This window comes from Cavia porcellus, unplaced genomic scaffold (genome assembly GCF_034190915.1).
Source record: "Cavia porcellus strain 051 isolate PalLab524CR breed Dunkin Hartley unplaced genomic scaffold, mCavPor4.1 scaffold_6, whole genome shotgun sequence".
NCBI classification, from domain to species: Eukaryota; Metazoa; Chordata; class Mammalia; order Rodentia; family Caviidae; genus Cavia; species Cavia porcellus.
The window spans coordinates 97,214,390-97,231,105 of NW_026947489.1; the positions used below are offsets into that span (position 1 = coordinate 97,214,390).

The following is a 16,716-nucleotide window of genomic DNA, read 5'->3' on the forward strand; positions in this document are numbered from 1 at the left end:
ATGTACAAAACAATACCAAAGAAATATGTTACCTATGAAAGAAATTCAAATGACTAATACCTTCTGACAACTGCAAGCTATACTGGTAACTGACTACTGTTATTGGTTAATGGGTTGTATAGGGACAAACTGCAGAATACAGGGAGCTGAAATCCCCTGGAAATCTTTGGCCTAAAAGAGTAAGTACGCTCAGAATATAAATGGTTCAAGAATGAGGTGGTCTTCTTCAGAGTCCTCCAAACACAGCTCCTCCAACTGCAGCAGACTGCCCATAACATTCAACTACAAAAGAGAAGAGAGGCAGAGATGGGGAGTGCCTGAGGCTTGAAATCAATCACATGAATTGGGCTAGAGCAAGGCCAGCCCCAAGAACACAGAGCATCCAAGGTGAGCCAGATAAACAAGCTATTCCAGCCCCAAAAACACAAGATGCTCAAGGCAAGTCAGGTAAAGAAGTCGTTAGGCAGAGGAATTTCTCCTCCCATCAACCTCTTGAGTGTATAAATAAGTGTACCGCAGTTGTTGGATGTTCTGTTTCTCCCACCAGGAGAGGAGGCTCCACCTGACCTCAGCTTTCCACATTTTGATTCTTGTTTTCCTCTCTTCATCCTCAACCATCCTTCTGAGAATTTCAAGAGCTGTTCTTGATGCAGTAAGTATGAGTTTGAGTTTGATAGTATAAGGATATTTAATGTGTACACATGAATACATATGCATAAATTAAAAGTAAGATTGTACACTGTTAAATAGTATACTACTTATATTACATACATGCATATATATGTTGATACTATCCTCAGTGGCCATAATAGAATGCTTAAATTTAGCACCAACATCTAGGAGACAGAACTACGTATGATTTCTGATTTTTTTACTTTTTTTTGTATTTTGGAGACAGTCTCACTATGCAGTCCAGACTACCTTGAAATTCACTTTGTAGGTCAGTGAGTTGGCCTCAAATTTGGCCTCAAATTCACAGATACCCTCCTACCTCAACCTCTCCAGTGCTCAGATTACAAGTATGGCTCATCAAGCCTGGATTTTTTTTTTTTTTTGCTTTTTTAAACTTTTAAAATTAAGTTTATTGGTATGATTTACATATACATAACGATCACATTCATCATTGGGAATTTTTATCTGTATGTTATGTATCTTGATTTCTCTTCCTTTTCCCAATCACTTCCCTTCTCTACAAACCTTTTTCCCTGCCTTATTTGCAAAGCTTTGTTTCCATGTTATTCTTCTTTTATCATTTTCATTTCTTTCCCCTTCCTTCCTTTCCTTCTCCATGACTTCTGACCTACTTTCTTTTTTTTTTTATTCATTCTTTGTTTCTCAATCTGCACTTTAGGCTAGCTTTGATTTCATTGTACTGTCCAGTGTGGTCGCAAACTCAAAGCAATCCTCTTGTCTCAGCCTCCCATGTCCTGGGATTACAGGCATGAACCACCACAACTGGCACATATATTATTTTATACTTCAAACAAAGAACAACTTTTAAGAATTGTAATTATATGCAATATCATTATAAATAAACAGATCAATAGTTGCAAATGCTCCAAGAAAGTGTTTTCCCTTTAATATTAAAACTATGGCAACCAAACTATACATAAGCCTAATGAGAAATAAAAGTGGATTAGACTCATGTCTACATTTCTTGACTATTTAGATAATGTGAAGTAGGTTTTATTATTTTGCAAATATCTGATTCTAAAAATGCCTTTATTGCGTGTAGGTTTCAAAGAATTTTCTGCAGTGACTTATCAGACTTTATCAGTATTAACCTGATTAAAGGAAATATACGTATAATATAAACTAATAAATTTCTCCAATTATTTAGACATTACCATCTATCTTCTAATAGAACCTACTATATAAATGAATGACAATTAGGACCAGTGTAACAGTCACAGAAGTTGGAGGAAAAACTGAAGCAAAAACTCTGCCTTGTACTAAATCAGAAATCAGATATCTTTTTCTTCTAAATCATTCAAATTTCATGATACAAAATACCCACCTATCTGAATTCACAAGATTCAACTATTTGAGTCACTTAATCTGACAGGTTAGGTTGCTATTTATTGTCTTCCTCTCTTGCTGAAACGAGCAACCGATAGGGAAAAGAGCTACTTATTCTCCTCGAGAAACAGACTTGCTCTGAAGTTTAGGCTGCCCTTGAGCTCAGTATGGAGCCCAGGCCATTTTTTTTTTCTTTTTAGAGTTGGGAGAATTTATTAAGTGAAAGGAAGCCTCTGTGTGAGAAGTAAAGAAAAGGGCCCAGAAAGTGGGTTGGCCATCACTAGGCCATTTTAGAACTCCTGCCCATCCTCCTGCCTTAGCTTTCTGAGGGTTTATGGGTGTGGGCCACAGGGATTCACCACCATGCCCAGCATTCTTACTCTGATTCCAGAATAAGAATTGCTTCAGCCGTCCGGGAGAACATGGCGGACAGACAACAGCAACTACCGGAGGCTCTCTGAAAGGCTCGGCTCAGAAGCCAGGAAAGATGCGGACTAAGGAGACATGAACCGGTAGAGATATGCTCTGCTGACTCAGGAACGAACTGGGCTGAGAGAAACCAACTTAGAATACAGTCCTGGCGCTAAAATAGGAACAGAAAAGACTTGGTGTGGAGGCTCGACCCCGCGCCATTGGAAACCGCGATTTGGGTTTCCCGCCGCCCGGCGGCTGACTGCCTCCACTGCGGCTCGGCAAGGAGAGACGCGCAGAAGCTCTGGGAACAGGAGTCTGCGAATGGAGTCGAAAACAGGACAGACAAGGAGGTGTACACGAAAACTGACTGGTGGCGAGGTGAGTGAGAGAAACTGACCCCCTACCACAGTTTGACTCCAGCGGAGGACTTTCTGGGCTCAGGCAGTCCTGTAAGAGCAGGGCACGGTGGCGACTCCAGCCACACATACCCATCTCGGACGGGATTGGTGAAAAGTGCCTGGCCTGTGTGACGCTGCGGGCGGACTCAGTAGGCTGGCCTAACCCAGATCCCAGAGCCTGACGGTGGCCCGGAGGAGCGACTGACTCCCGTGTAGGCTGCCTCCTCCGCAACTCCCTGGTGCGCAGCGGTGGACAGGAACACCTAGCCAGCGCAATTTGATCAGGCTGTGGCTGACAGGCAGGGAAGCCGGGCCTCCAATGTAAGCTTGCATTTTATAAGGAACAGAAAATATGGGGAAGGGAAGCAACAAGAAAGGCTCCTCGGCCCCCAATTCTGAGAAACAGGCAATAGTGGACACCGCACCAATATACATTAAGCGCCATATAGAGAGCCTCATAGACCAATTCAGGAATGAAGTTATCAACGACCTGAAGCTAGAAGTATGCAGAATAGTTAGAGAAATGCTAAGCACCACCCAGGAAAAAACAGATGGTGGAATGGAAGAACAGAAAAAGAGGGGAGAATTGCTTGATGGAGAAAACAGAGAAACCATTGAGTATGTGAAGCAGGTTCAAAGGGACTATCAAGAAATTAAGAAGTCTATTCAAGACTGGCATAACAGCTTGAAAGAAACTAAGGACAGACTATCTGAGCTGGAGGGCAGACTTGTAATATGGGAGAATGAAATGAAAAACTTCTTAAAAATAACAAAGAAACAAACAGCAATAATACAAAGACAAGAAGATGATAAGAGGAGCCATAACTTAAGGATTAAGAACATAAAAGAAGAACAAACAAGTGAACTACAAAAGCTACTCACAGAAATAATCCAGGAGAATTTTCCTAATTTAGCAAAAGGTAAAGATACTCAGATGTATGAGGCATACAGGACCCCAGCTACCTACAACCCTAACAGAGAAACACCCAGGCATATAATAATAAAAATTCCAGAAATTCAATACAAGAACAGAATATTAAAAGCTGTAAGAGACAAGAAACAGACCACTTGCAAGGGAACACCCATCAGAATTACAGCCGATTTCTCTGCACAAACCATCAAATCACGAAGAGCATGGGGGGAAATAATTCAAGCTTTGAAAGATAATAATCTCCATCCAAGATTGAGATATCCTGCACAACTGTCCCTGGAAATTGATGGAAAAAGGAGGTGCTTCCAGGAAAAAGAGGAACTGGGGGAATCTGCAACCACCAATTCAACCCTACAGAAAGTATTGCAGGATATTCTAAAAAAAGAAAAATACAAAGAACCCAGAAATAGTGGCGGGGAGGCCACAACGAATGGAGCAGAGAACAAAATGAAGAAGACAAACTGACAGCTACTGACAGAAAAAGAGCTCAACAGAAATGAGACAGAGAAGATTGGATGATAGGAACAGCTATTTTGGAGAAAATGACATCTTAATAGGTAATACTGATTTAGTACCATCTTGTTTTGAAGTCTCATCTAGCTTTTGTTCTTCTGTCTCCAATGGTCTAAACAGGTTGTATCTTATTGGATTTTATTATGTACGATAGAATAAGCAAAAACCTTTTAAAGACAAGGAGATTTTACAGAAACCATTGTTCATTTTCTGTTAGTCGATTCTAAATACTCTATAATGCTGTCATTCTCTTAAATGGTTTTACATTGTTTTGATATACTTAATGCTACAGTATATGAAGTTGTACTCAAGGACTTCAAGGAAAGAGTCAATATGGTAACTACTTTTGGGTCGGAATTATCTGGTGGTGAAAATGTTTTGATCTGCCCTATTTCGCTGTTATGCCCTCTTTTTTCTCAATCTCCACTCCATTATTTACTTTTTTATTTTTATCCGTTTAATTAAAGGGAAAAAATAGCAGGATATAATATAGTAACCCACTTTGACTTTCTATTATCTCGATTTGAAGCCCTGTATTACTCTCACCATCTTGTTTTTGACTGAGGTTCCACTATTCTGTTTTGCTGGATAGTATCAGGTTCGAAAGTTTAGGCATCAGCTGAGAAGATAATGAGATTCATTATAACACCCATTCTCGTTGACTTTTATCTACTTTTGAAGACCTACAATGTCTCCAATGTTTTGGTTTTGTCGGTTTTATTCTTTACTATTTTGTTCAATTGTATTACAACTAATGATATAGGCAATTCTATTAGAGATAGCGGGAGGCATTATGGTAACCATTGTTGATCACCTTGTATTATGTTTTTATATTATCTATTATGTCCACCCTTTTGACTTGACCGATTCTGTCCTGTTATGTCTCATTTGGTTTTACTCTCTTCCAAAAAAGCAATAAGAACCGTGGGAGCAATGAAACCCAAAATGTGTAATAGTCATTGTACAAAAGAGAGGAAAAGAAAATGCTCTAAACTATATAACTGCATGTATATTTAAGTGTATAAGATAGAAAATGATATCACAGAGTTTTATTGGATCATTGAACAGAACTGTTTGCAGTATCATTGTTGGAATGTCCACTCTACAAGCTTTAATTTTGTGACTTGAACAATTATGTCTAAGATGGCAATATGTAATCCATTAACTAGTGATTTCCTACTGCGCATTTTTTTCTTCTGTAAATCTGTATAACTTGTACCCCTTCACTGTTTTTTTTTTCCTTTTCTCCTTAAATAAAAAAAAAAAAGAATTGCTTCAGCCAAGCAGGAAGGAGTCTCAGTTTAAATGCTCTGGGTATGTTTTTTCATTAAAAGCCACAGCTCACTAACTCAAATAGCACGTTGACAACCTCTTGAAATCCTCTTTAATGGCTTCCACAGTGTGTGATAAATTCAGCTACAAAGCTGAACTCTACAACGACCAAGAAATTCAATGAAAACTTGGGTACTTCCACTCAACAGAGACTCCAGTTCAGCACTAACAGCTCAGTTACTTTGGGTGAAAATCATCGAACAGAAAGAGTGAGCTTCAGTGAACCTGCATATGATGTGCATATCTGTTTTTTGCTTGGAGGGAGGAGGGCAGGTCAAGCACTGCAAAGCAAGGAAAATGTCTTCAAGAGGAGGACCAAGGGTCTCTGAGAAGAGTGAAAGTCTGAGCTCTGACCTGGTAGAAGTGAGACCCTGTGGTGGTCCGAGAGAGTGCTGCACAGAGAAGGAAATTCCAGTTCCCAGGCCCTGAAGTGGGAGAAGCTTAGTGAGAGAAGAGGACCAAGAAGGCCCTCATGACCAGAGCAGGAGATGTGGTCAATGGACACAGGAGAAGGCAAAGCCAGGTGAGTGCAGTCACACAGTGATCGTCAGGACACAGGAAGACTGGGACTCAGACTCTCAGTCAAATGGTAGCCACTGAGGCACTGAGAGTACAGAGTACCCTGAGCTGACACCTCGTGCTGTGCAGAGACTCCTCTGCCTGCAGTGTGGGGAAGAGACTGCAGTGGGGTAAGGAGCAGAAGCAGAGAGACCGAGGACTCAGAAGCCACAGGTGTGGGGATTCTGGATCTTTTGGAAGCTGGATGAAAATGGACCCGTAGAGTCAGAGCAGGGTGTGAGGAAGGAGAGGGGAAGATCATGTGGTTTGAACAACACCGCAGATCATGATTCACTTGTTGAGAGGAAGAAGGCTCAGGAAAGAGCAGTTTGGGGTCTGCATATGAAACGTGCCAGGGGCAGTGTCAAGCAGATGGAAGCCTGGAGCTCAGGAAAAGAAGAAAATGGGAAAACAAGCTTGCACTCGCCAGCAGGTAGACTGTGCACAGGGACCTGGGACTTCCTGTACGATCTAAGGACAAAATGGCCACCTGTTGATGTTGGAAGCAAGGGCTGTCACTCAGGAAGCTGGAATACACAATTGTGGGATGGCAGAAGAGGAATTCTGCGGGAAGCTCAGTCACAGTGGTTTGTGCTTATAGTTCCAGGTATTGGAGGCTGAAGCAAGATGATTATTTCAGTCCAGGAGTTCAATTACAATGTGGACATTGTCATCTGAAAAAAAGATAAAAGAGGAGAAAGATGAAAAAGAAGACAAGCAGAAGGAGCATGAAAAGGAGAGGAATTTTGTGTAGCTGGATGGAAATTACCCTTACAGGAGCCTAGGATGTACTCACAAAAAGTGTATGTGTGTTCTTCTCATGTGTCTGCATGTCTGTGCATGTCTGTATGAGTGTAGAGACATACACTTCTCATGGCTCTGTCTCATGACACAGTCAAGCCTCATTATTTTTTGCAGGGGTACTGGATTTAACTCAGGACCGTACACTTGCCAGGCAGGTGCTTATGCCACTTAGCTATATTTCTAGCCCATGATGAAACAGTCAAAAGGAAACAGACATCACAGAGGTCCTGCCCATGACTTCCTGTCATAAGCAGGGTCTGCCTGGGATGAAAGTCCCCTATTGGATGCTGCCTGTTCTGTTTGTGTGGCTGCAAAACATGCTGGTGGTCAAGCTCCATCCCTAACCAACTGAGAGCCTTCGGATGAGGAAATCACTAACTGCCAGGACCAGTGAGATGGAGTCCTCAGCCACCACGCAGGCAGGGTCACAGCTGGGCTGCAGGTAGATCTCACACAAGCGCTGGTGTAGGTAATGTCTGAGGCACCAAGAGGAGAGTGACACGAGGAAGTTTTGCTGTCCCTGCCAAAGCTCTGAGGACAGGAAATGGACTTGGCTCCCTGTCCTGCATGCCTAGCACCAGGCTTCTACAGAGAGGGCTCTGTGTGCCGGGCTGCTGGTGGCCATCTGGCCCCACCCTGGGAGTCTGAGATACACTGGATACTCCTTGTTTACCCACTAGAGAGACCTAATTCTTGGGCCAAACGCCAGCTCTACATGCTTATTCAGGTCCTTTCCAGGAGCTCTGACTCACTCTGTTCTAACCACACTGGCTGGGTGTGCAGTTGGTGGAAAGAGTTTGGTTTCTGGAACGGAGGTATGGGATAGGTAAGCATGTGGGGGAGAGGAGGCCACAGGACTGACTGGAACCTGGACTCTCAGAGCAGTGCTGTGTCCTTGCCCACCATTCTGCCTTCCCTATCACCAATAAAACCTGCACAACCACAACCTCCACTCTGGGCAGTTCTGGTGGGAAGGCCTGGAGCGTGTGGGGGGACAGAGAGGACAGAGGTTCCCAGCTGCCACTCCATGTTGAGGACAGGCCAGGACCCTAGCTGGGAGCCAAATATAGTGACATCTGGCCCCAGCTAGAGGGGCCTTTCTCCTCAGAGTAAGCCTATTGGTGCCTGCCAGAGTGTCTCATCATCTCTGCCTTCGTACATCCACAAGGCTCAGCAGCCTGGGCCCTGCCTGTTACCTGGGGCCTTGCTGGAAGGGAAGGACCCGTGGAGAGAGAGAGAGAGAGAGGTGTGGACACCATAGACCTTAGGGTCATGAGTGGAGGATGAGCTCTCCAGCCACCTGCCTGGGCTCCAGTCCCTCCTCTAGCTGTAGGACTTTGCTCAAAGACCCTCTGTGAGCCTCAGTGGCCTCAGCTGTGCTAACAGTGCCTACCTCAGAGAACAGATGCAGGAGGGAGAAGCACATGTGGAATGCTGCAGGGCCGGGTCTAGAAGCGCTGTGTAAGCCTGAGCGATCCTGACTGCTGTGGAATCAGCCACGTGGACAGGAAGTCCAAGCAAACATGAGGAGAGAAGGTGCTGTCCTTCCTCTTGCTGATGCGCCTCTCTGCCTGGCCTGACTTTGGCACTGTGTCCCTCTCGGCTGAGACTGTGATCACAGGGGTTGAGGCAGTGCCTGTCATCTGGGAGCTTGGCTCCCCCTAGGCCCCGCACACAGCCCACCTGCCACACAGACAGCAGAGTGACCTTAGAAGGGCCGTGATCCTTTCCCCATGTGTGTCCCTCAGTCTCTCCACTCCTGCTGGGTCCAAAGGCAGACTTGGTTCTCCTCCTACAGCTGACTCATTTCTGGTGTACAGGGAGAAGACTTGAAGAGCTGTTCACACTCTGTCCAGGGTTCTGGGGACCTGGCTTGTTGGACTAAGCTTAGATGTCCCTAAAGCCACACAGAGAGCCAGAGTTGCTGATAAGGGATTCTGCTGCATCAATATTTTTGGAGTTCCATTCAGAATAAGTTTCCCTGACTCAGGGATTATCTGTGGCTTGTAACAGTCCAAAGGCTGTGCAAGTATGTTTTTCGCCGTCTTTTGGCGACTGAGAAGAACTACATGATCCCAGAAAATCAAGGTGGCAGCCCTTAAGGTTCCCACTGGCTCTAAGGGAGACCCCAGCCTTAACACTCAGTTCATGGAGGGCATGAAAACTGCCCATGTTGAGGGGCTGGATGCACTACCCCTTGCTTGTCTCCATGACCTAGAGGGAAAATGTGACTCAGGAAGCACCAGGGCCCCAGCTGAGCTTCCAGACTCCAGGCTGTGGTAAATGACTACAAAGATTATGTCCAATATAGCCCGGAGTCAGAGGAAGCTCACTGCACTTTCTTCTGCCCCAGTGCATTATGGCCCACCATATTCCCCATTCTCACACGACCAGAGTCCTTAGTTTTTAGTGACTGCTATAGTGCATTCTAGGGGACACATTTACTATGTTTCTGTCACTAATCACACTAGTGTGCAATGTCCCGGGCCTGTCCCATGGGAGGAAGCCAGGCTGCCTCTCCCTGTTGGAAAACTGCTTGCTAGTTTGGGAAAGGTCATCCCCTTTGCCATACTGGAAACCTGCACTGGCATCTTCAGGCCCGTCAGGCCCCACACACACCTCAGGCCTTTCTGCTGCTCACCCAGATCTCCCTGCTGCTGACCTCCTTCCAGCTCTGCCCTTCACCTGAGCTCCTCCCCAAAATCTTTTCCTGGAGACAACTTTCCTGAGAACCTGCTGTTATAGCAGAGGAGGGTCCTGTCTCCTCACAGCTATCAGGATGCCCAAGACCTTTGAGGTTTCCCCTGGCCCAGGCATCAGACATTTTAGGCTGGACCCAGACATACAGATGACTCCGAGAAAGAAGACAGGAATTCTGCACATCGAGGTCATGCTGTTGCCAGACTGGTACATCCACATATCCACTCCAGGATGGAAGGAGGTGGGGACAGGAATAACAGTGAGACCTAACTGGGACCTAAGTGGGGCTCGCTCTATTATTACAGTGGAGTTGAGATTATTTTAGCTCCTCTGCCAGGCTCAGCATGCTGGGGCTTTTAAGATCCTCATGGGAATGGAGATGGGTACTTCCTACATTTCATTTAATTCTGGTCAGGGCAGGCCCAGTTTTGGAGTGGCCTGAAAGGTGGGCTGCCCAGACCAGCCTCTTAGGTTCCTATGCATGAACTCCTGCTTTTCCCAGATCCCTATGTCTTCTAAGCCTTGATGTTAAGGTGTGGAACATAGAAAACCAAGTGCACATCTAATTGAACGATTTTTTTCCCTTCCCTGGCAGACACAGCAATATAGAAGGAGCAGCACTGATCAGCACCAAGAGCTTCCTCAGCTCACAGCTCACGTTAACCCCTCTCCAGTAGTGCTCACCTGGTCATCAGGAAACCTCCGAACTCCTCCTCCCCAAGCCATCAACAGCACAGGTGAAGTAAAGCAGACTCTGTAGCCCTGTTGCATATTGGTCTGCGTCGCACTTAAAATAGCACCTCTGTTACTGGCCAGGTAGAAAGTGAGCCACCAGGTACCCAGAGGGAGCTGGAGTGTGCTGCTAACAGCCAGGGTAGAGGCGAGCAGTGCAGTGGCCCAGGCTGTATGGAAACTTGAAATCCTGTTGCCTCCTCTTTCCAGAGTGCTAGAGCTGCAGGTGTGTGTACCCTCGCAGCTCAGGGTAGTATTTTTCCAAAATTTAAGCTGACCAAGTCCTTTTCAACTGCATGGGGTAAAAGAATAAATATTTATTTCAAGATTAAAACTGATATTTTCAAAATTTCTCCTTAAATTAGTAATAATAAAAGTTCACTAAAATACTAATTTAAAAATAGGATACACAAACTCTCCTCATTTTAAATAGTATTAAAGACATGATAAATATTGATGAAATGTATATTATGTACAACTGGTTCCGTGCATTAAAACCAAAACCAATAAACCAGCTTTGGTACCACGCACTTTTATTCCTAGCACTTGGCAGGATTTGAGGCAGGAGGATTGCTGTGTGTTGTGAGGCCAGCCTGGACTACGCAGTGAGTTCAAGGTCAGCCTGGACCCTATATCAAAAAATACTAACATAAAAACGAAGAGAAATTCATATCGAAAGAAAAAAATTGTTTATTTTTTCAGGCAAGGTCTTGCTATATAGTTCAGAGTTGCAGTGAATCCACTTATGTAGCCCAAACTGGTCTTGAAATCATAGCGATCCTCTTGACTCAGCCACTATCCCCAGCTCACATTTCCTTGTGTGAATTGCAGAATGCAAATTTTTCAGAAGGCACAAATGCTCTTCTATTTAAACTTCTATAATGGCACAAATTTACACATAAACCCACAAGATTATGATACTTAGCCACAGGCTGGGTGACACATAACTTGGGACACAGCACACTGCACTGCCAGTTTCAGGAGAAGGACCACCTTCTGTCCCCAGGCAGATCCTGCTGATGACAGGCCAGGCATGGCCCAGGACCTCCTTGCTGTAGAGTGAGATTTCTTCTCCTTCAGACCATTAGAAGGTCTCACTTCTCCTGCGCATCCTGTATAATTTCTTTAATTGACCCCGGCTCAGGCTAGCCTCATCCTTGTCTACCAGCTGAGGCATGGCATCTCAGGCATCATTGCCACAGGACTGAACGTCAGCTTCTTGCTTGGTAGAACCAACCCCTCTGTGTCTAGGACCTTTATGCACATGGACAACATGTTCTTGAACCCAGATAGGGCACTCAGTGTTCTCTGGAAACACACAAACATACCCTCAGCCTCATATGAGTATTGGGCTGAGTCCTTTCCATTATTCAGCGTAAATACCTGTCCAAAGGACCCTTCCTAACTTCCTTTCCTTACCCAGTTGAACTGTTTTTCTGTTGCTGTAGTCCCATCCCTGCTAGAATTTAGAAAGCTACTGGTATATAATTCTGTGATAGTTGATACATTGTGTCAATTTGAGAAGTTTAAAATCTTCAATAAGGGCCTCAGCAGGAAGCCAGGATCCTTACTTTGTAGATATCCTCAGGCTGTGCAAGAGAAGGACACAGAAGTGGTGTGAGTGCTACACTGCCCTGGGTGGTAGAGGTGGACTGATTACAATATAAGGAAGAAGAGGCTCGTTTCCCCATCCTTTTATTATGGCTTTTACTGGCTGCTGCCATGAACTCTTGCTCCCTGCCAACCTGCTTGGAGCCAGCTGATTATGGACTGAAACCTCCACAAACTGGGAGCTAAATAAATCTTTCCTCTCTTCATTTTGAGTGTTGTGTATTTTGTCTCAGCAATGAGCGAAGATAACCAAGACAAATGCCAAGTGAAGTCTACTGTGAGATGTGATGTTTATAAGGAAAGGTGGCTTTTCTATTTTTGTTTTTGAATTTTGAGTGTTCGGGAACCCTTCTCACAATTCCTTGATCTTGAGGGTTTGTGGGAATTGATGTGGTGAGGGAAATGTGAAAAGTTTTACAACCCATTAGGAAATCAACTCTCATAAAAACAGGGCCACTGTCAAGCTTAAGTGTCCACAGAAAGACAGGGACCCTAGAAGCACCCAAACAATGAGCAGTGAAATGTTCAGTTGCCTCAGCAGGATAGGTAGAAGAAGAATAAATCCGGAGGGAGCATCCAGTGACATGAGATCCAGGATGGAGAGCCACACAGAGGCATGTGATTGGCAGCCTTTTGCCAGAGATGGTTGGGGTGTAGCCCTCGGGATTAACCTCCACAGGGAGTAAGAAAGATGTATTATGCATGAGGAACATTATTTAACAATTGGCCGAGCATGTTCTGCATTAAAGGATCTATTGTATAACGCAGAAGTACTCTGATGGAAGGTGGCAGGGGAGGCAGAAGCCTGTTGAACAGTATCTGAGGGAGCACAGTGCCCAGAGCCAGGGATCAGTCTAGTGCAGCACTTCCCTCACTGAGAGGCCCCAGCAATTGGAAATGGGAATGTACATGACCAGGGAAACAGGGGACTTGGTGGGCAAAATGGCAAGATGGAGAGTGTGAGATCAGTGAAAAAGACCTTTTGGGCCAGTGTAGAGAGTGGCAGGTTCAACGGGGCTCACCACACTGCAAACATAAGCGCTATCTAGAAAGAGGCTAATGAGAGTAGGGAAAACATCTTACAAGGCCCGTAGAACACCCTGAAATTTAGTCTTCTGTGAGGTAGAGAAACCTATACCCTGTATTCAGGAAGAAGAGGCCATTATATAACCTCTGCTGCCCAAAGAGGACCCTTCAGTGGAAATGGAGACACTTCCCACTTAGGGAATTCCACAGCCACTATTGCTGAAGAGAAAGAAACGGAACAATGACAGTATACACATCACCAAAGAGCTGCGCAGTATGTGTTCACCCACAGACCCTCAGTCCTGCCACAGGATCCTGTTGGTGGGAGTGAACACTGATACAACCACTATGGAAGTCAGTGTGGAGATTCTTCAGAAACCTAGGATTGGAGGCTCCATTTGACCTACCTATTCCCCTTCTGAGTTTCTTTCTAGAAAAATAAAAAACATCCTACCACAGAATTATATGTGCACACGTGTTTATAGCAGCACGATGTGTCAGAACTAGATTTTGAGAACAACCTAAATTCCCATGCACTGAGGAATGCATAAAAAAAATGTGGAATTTTTTATACAATGGAATACTACTTAGCCATAAAGAAGAATAGTTAAAATAGTTATATTACTGATTTCTCAAAGCTTGTACTAATACTATTCATATGACTAAAGGCAGAAGCCTTGTACTCTGAATAACTGAGTTGAAGATAAGAATACACAGTACATGTACCATTGTTACCCCCTAATTATCGTGCTTGAAAATTTTGGGTTTTTCTTTTAAAATAAAGTTTTATGAAGGAATTTTTTTTTTCATTTTCATTTTTATCTGTACTGGGGATCGAACTCACAACTGCCTGCTTGCAAGGCAGGCGCTTATGCCGCAGAGCTAAATCCCCAGCCCTGATTATGACAGAATTTTTAAAAAGAGCTGAGTAGCACGTGTTCACCCACATGCAATCAGCCCTACCAAAGCGTCATAAAAGGCACCAACAGTTTTATATAGAGCATGTGCCATGTGTTGCTGTTGCAAAGGGCCCTGAGACTGCCAAAGGATCCTGGTGGATATGTGCTGAGTTAGGGAAATAATTAAAAACATTATTGACTATGGGTCAATAAAGAGAACTGTACATTAGAGAGAACCAGGTTAACACTGTCCAAGGTGGCCTTAGCCTCTGTTGTAAGCAGAGCCGTAGGGGCCTGGCCTCCCTTGACAGTATCAAAAACAAGGCCTAAATCATGAGCAGTTAGTTAAGGGTTGGGCAGAGACATTTAATGTTGCCTCGCAAAGTCAAAAAATCAGTTAATGTTGCAAGACAGTTAACCTGCATCTGAAGAGTGTGGGGCACAATGTGTCTCTGTTAAATAAGGTCACCCAAATGTGAGACGGTGCCGTGGTTTGCACCTTTTCATGGGCCACTATCAGTGCATTATGAAGGGCATCACCTAAAAATTGCAGACATACTTGGTGCAACGCGGACAAAGATTCATATGCTAGAAGAATGTCATCCATGTAACGAATAAGATAAACAGATGGATCAGCCTGACTGACAAAATGGCTGCAGTAACAGACTCTCGACATACAGTAGAACTATTTACCTTCCTTGTGGTAGGCAACACGATTGGAAAGGGCTCACAGGGGCTTGACGGTTAGGAAAAGGTAAACTAAATACTAAGTGGTGTTTATGTTGAGGATGGACAGGGAATGTGAAAAAACCAGTCTTTTAAAACCAATCCACATGAAGGAAGAATGGGAAGAGATAACTAGGATACTGGGCAATCCTGGTTGAAGAGCTCCCGTAGGTTCCATGGTACGATTCACAGCCCATAAATCTTGTAATAACCTCCAATTCCTGACTTCCTTTTTATCAAAATTGGAGTATGACAAGGGTCATTGCAGGGTTCTAGGTGCCCTGCAGTCATCTGCTCATTAGCCAGTGTGTGAGCTGCTTCTCCTGAGTGAGGGGCCATGGGTCAACCTAAACAGGGTTTAGGTCATCCAAGTGATCTTGAATGCCATTCATGGGGTCACTGAAGAGATCAAGGCCTCTCCTGAAAATGTGAAGTAAAATAACCTATGCCAACACATAGATTTTTGGGGTCTACTGGAAGGAGTTCTCTCCCTCCATGATGGTATTTACCATGCCCTTCAGTAGGGGAGCAAACTTGTCATAAATCTGTTGAAACTCAAGGAGTTAGGACTGACCAAAAATGGCTCCATATCCTATATACATCACAACCCCATAAAGTAAGTGGCATATGGGAAAGAACATGAGTTGAGGCACGTCTGGAATGCACTTCTGCATCCCTCCAGGTTAACAATTTAGCACTTCTGCTAGGATAAGAAACACTGCACACCTCTGGCAGATCTGAAGTTGCTACACTGCCATGGCCAGTGACATTGGGCAGCAACTGAAACATCTGCACCTGAGCCTGAAAGCCCTTTGCATATTTCTGCCTCAGTGATGAATTCCATCTAGGAATGATCTTGTTTAACCTGTTGAACCCAGTAAGTATCAGAGAACCCAAAAACACTTGGACCTTCTTTCCTTGTTCATAGATTCTCGAATGTTTGTCAAAGGACAAGTAACCAATTGAGCAACAGGAGAGTCTGGGATGACTTGAACAGTGCACTGAATCCCTGGAACCCTAACTGTGATCTTCCCTGTACACTCAGCATCCGTGATATGAGGCAAAACCTGGAGACCTTTCAGTGAGACTTCTGTGGCCTAGCATGAGTCTCATTGTCCTTTAGAGTGAAGGTCCACAAACTCCAGGAGGAATCCCTGGGCTCTGATTTCAGCAGTTAGTGTGAATCTTGAGGAGAGACTGAGGTCCAAAGCTCCACTGTTTTTATTGTTCACCGAATTCAGAAATGGTCTTCACAGTGGAGAGCAGGTTTGGGGAGGAAGTAGAGAAAGGACTCCAAGTTTTTGGTGGAACCAGGCCAGGCCCTGCTGAAAGTTTCATGGAATGGGTGAGTCCTCCATATCAGCTTTGAATCTACACTCAGTGGCCCAAGGATAGCCTCATCTACACTTTGGACACATATTAGAAGGTTTTGTTGAAGGGACAGCTAATGTCTGTGCTGCCCTTACAGGTACAGAGGAGCACTTTTGAGGAGATGTCCGTGCCTCTGCAGCGGGAACAAGCAACCTTATTGTTTCCTTTTCCTCTAGGCTGGGGATGAGGGATAGCTGCTGTCAAGGCAGCCCCTTTTACATATGAGGGACCAAGACAGAAATCCAAATCATCTCAGACACTCTAACTCCCTTTTTTGTCATCTTAAACCTCTTCACACCATTTACTTTCCTTGTCAAAGGCCAATTCTTGAATATTAACGTGCCAGCATCTGTGTCATTCATAATCTTCTCTCTGGCTTGCTATTAGAGTGCTGGGAAATTCTGGAAAAGTTCATTGGGACCCTGGCAAATGGAGGTCCAACCAATGGATGGCCCATCATTTGAAGGAAGTTCCCTCCAAGGCTGGTGGCAGCTATTTTAATTTGTTGATATGCTTGCAAATTCAAATCTAAGTTGATTATTTGTGGCAGCAAAGGCACCTTCACTGAGTAACATGTCTTTTGTAAAGGCCATGTTGTCAGTGGCTTTGTGAGCAGCCTGCTCTGGGGACAGTTTGAATGTTTCCCTTCCACAATAAATTATCCCCTGTAGCTTCTTTCCAA

General features: G+C 44.4%; 1 long non-coding RNA gene across 1 annotated transcript; it reads left to right on the forward strand.

Moving 5' to 3' along the window:
* Positions 1–319: 319 nt before the first annotated feature.
* LOC106026719 (uncharacterized) lies at positions 320–12,218 on the forward strand. The gene is made up of 2 exons (XR_001200296.3): positions 320–652; positions 10,265–12,218. It is a non-coding gene; the product is annotated as an uncharacterized LOC106026719 (long non-coding RNA).
* Positions 12,219–16,716: the final 4,498 nt, after the last annotated feature.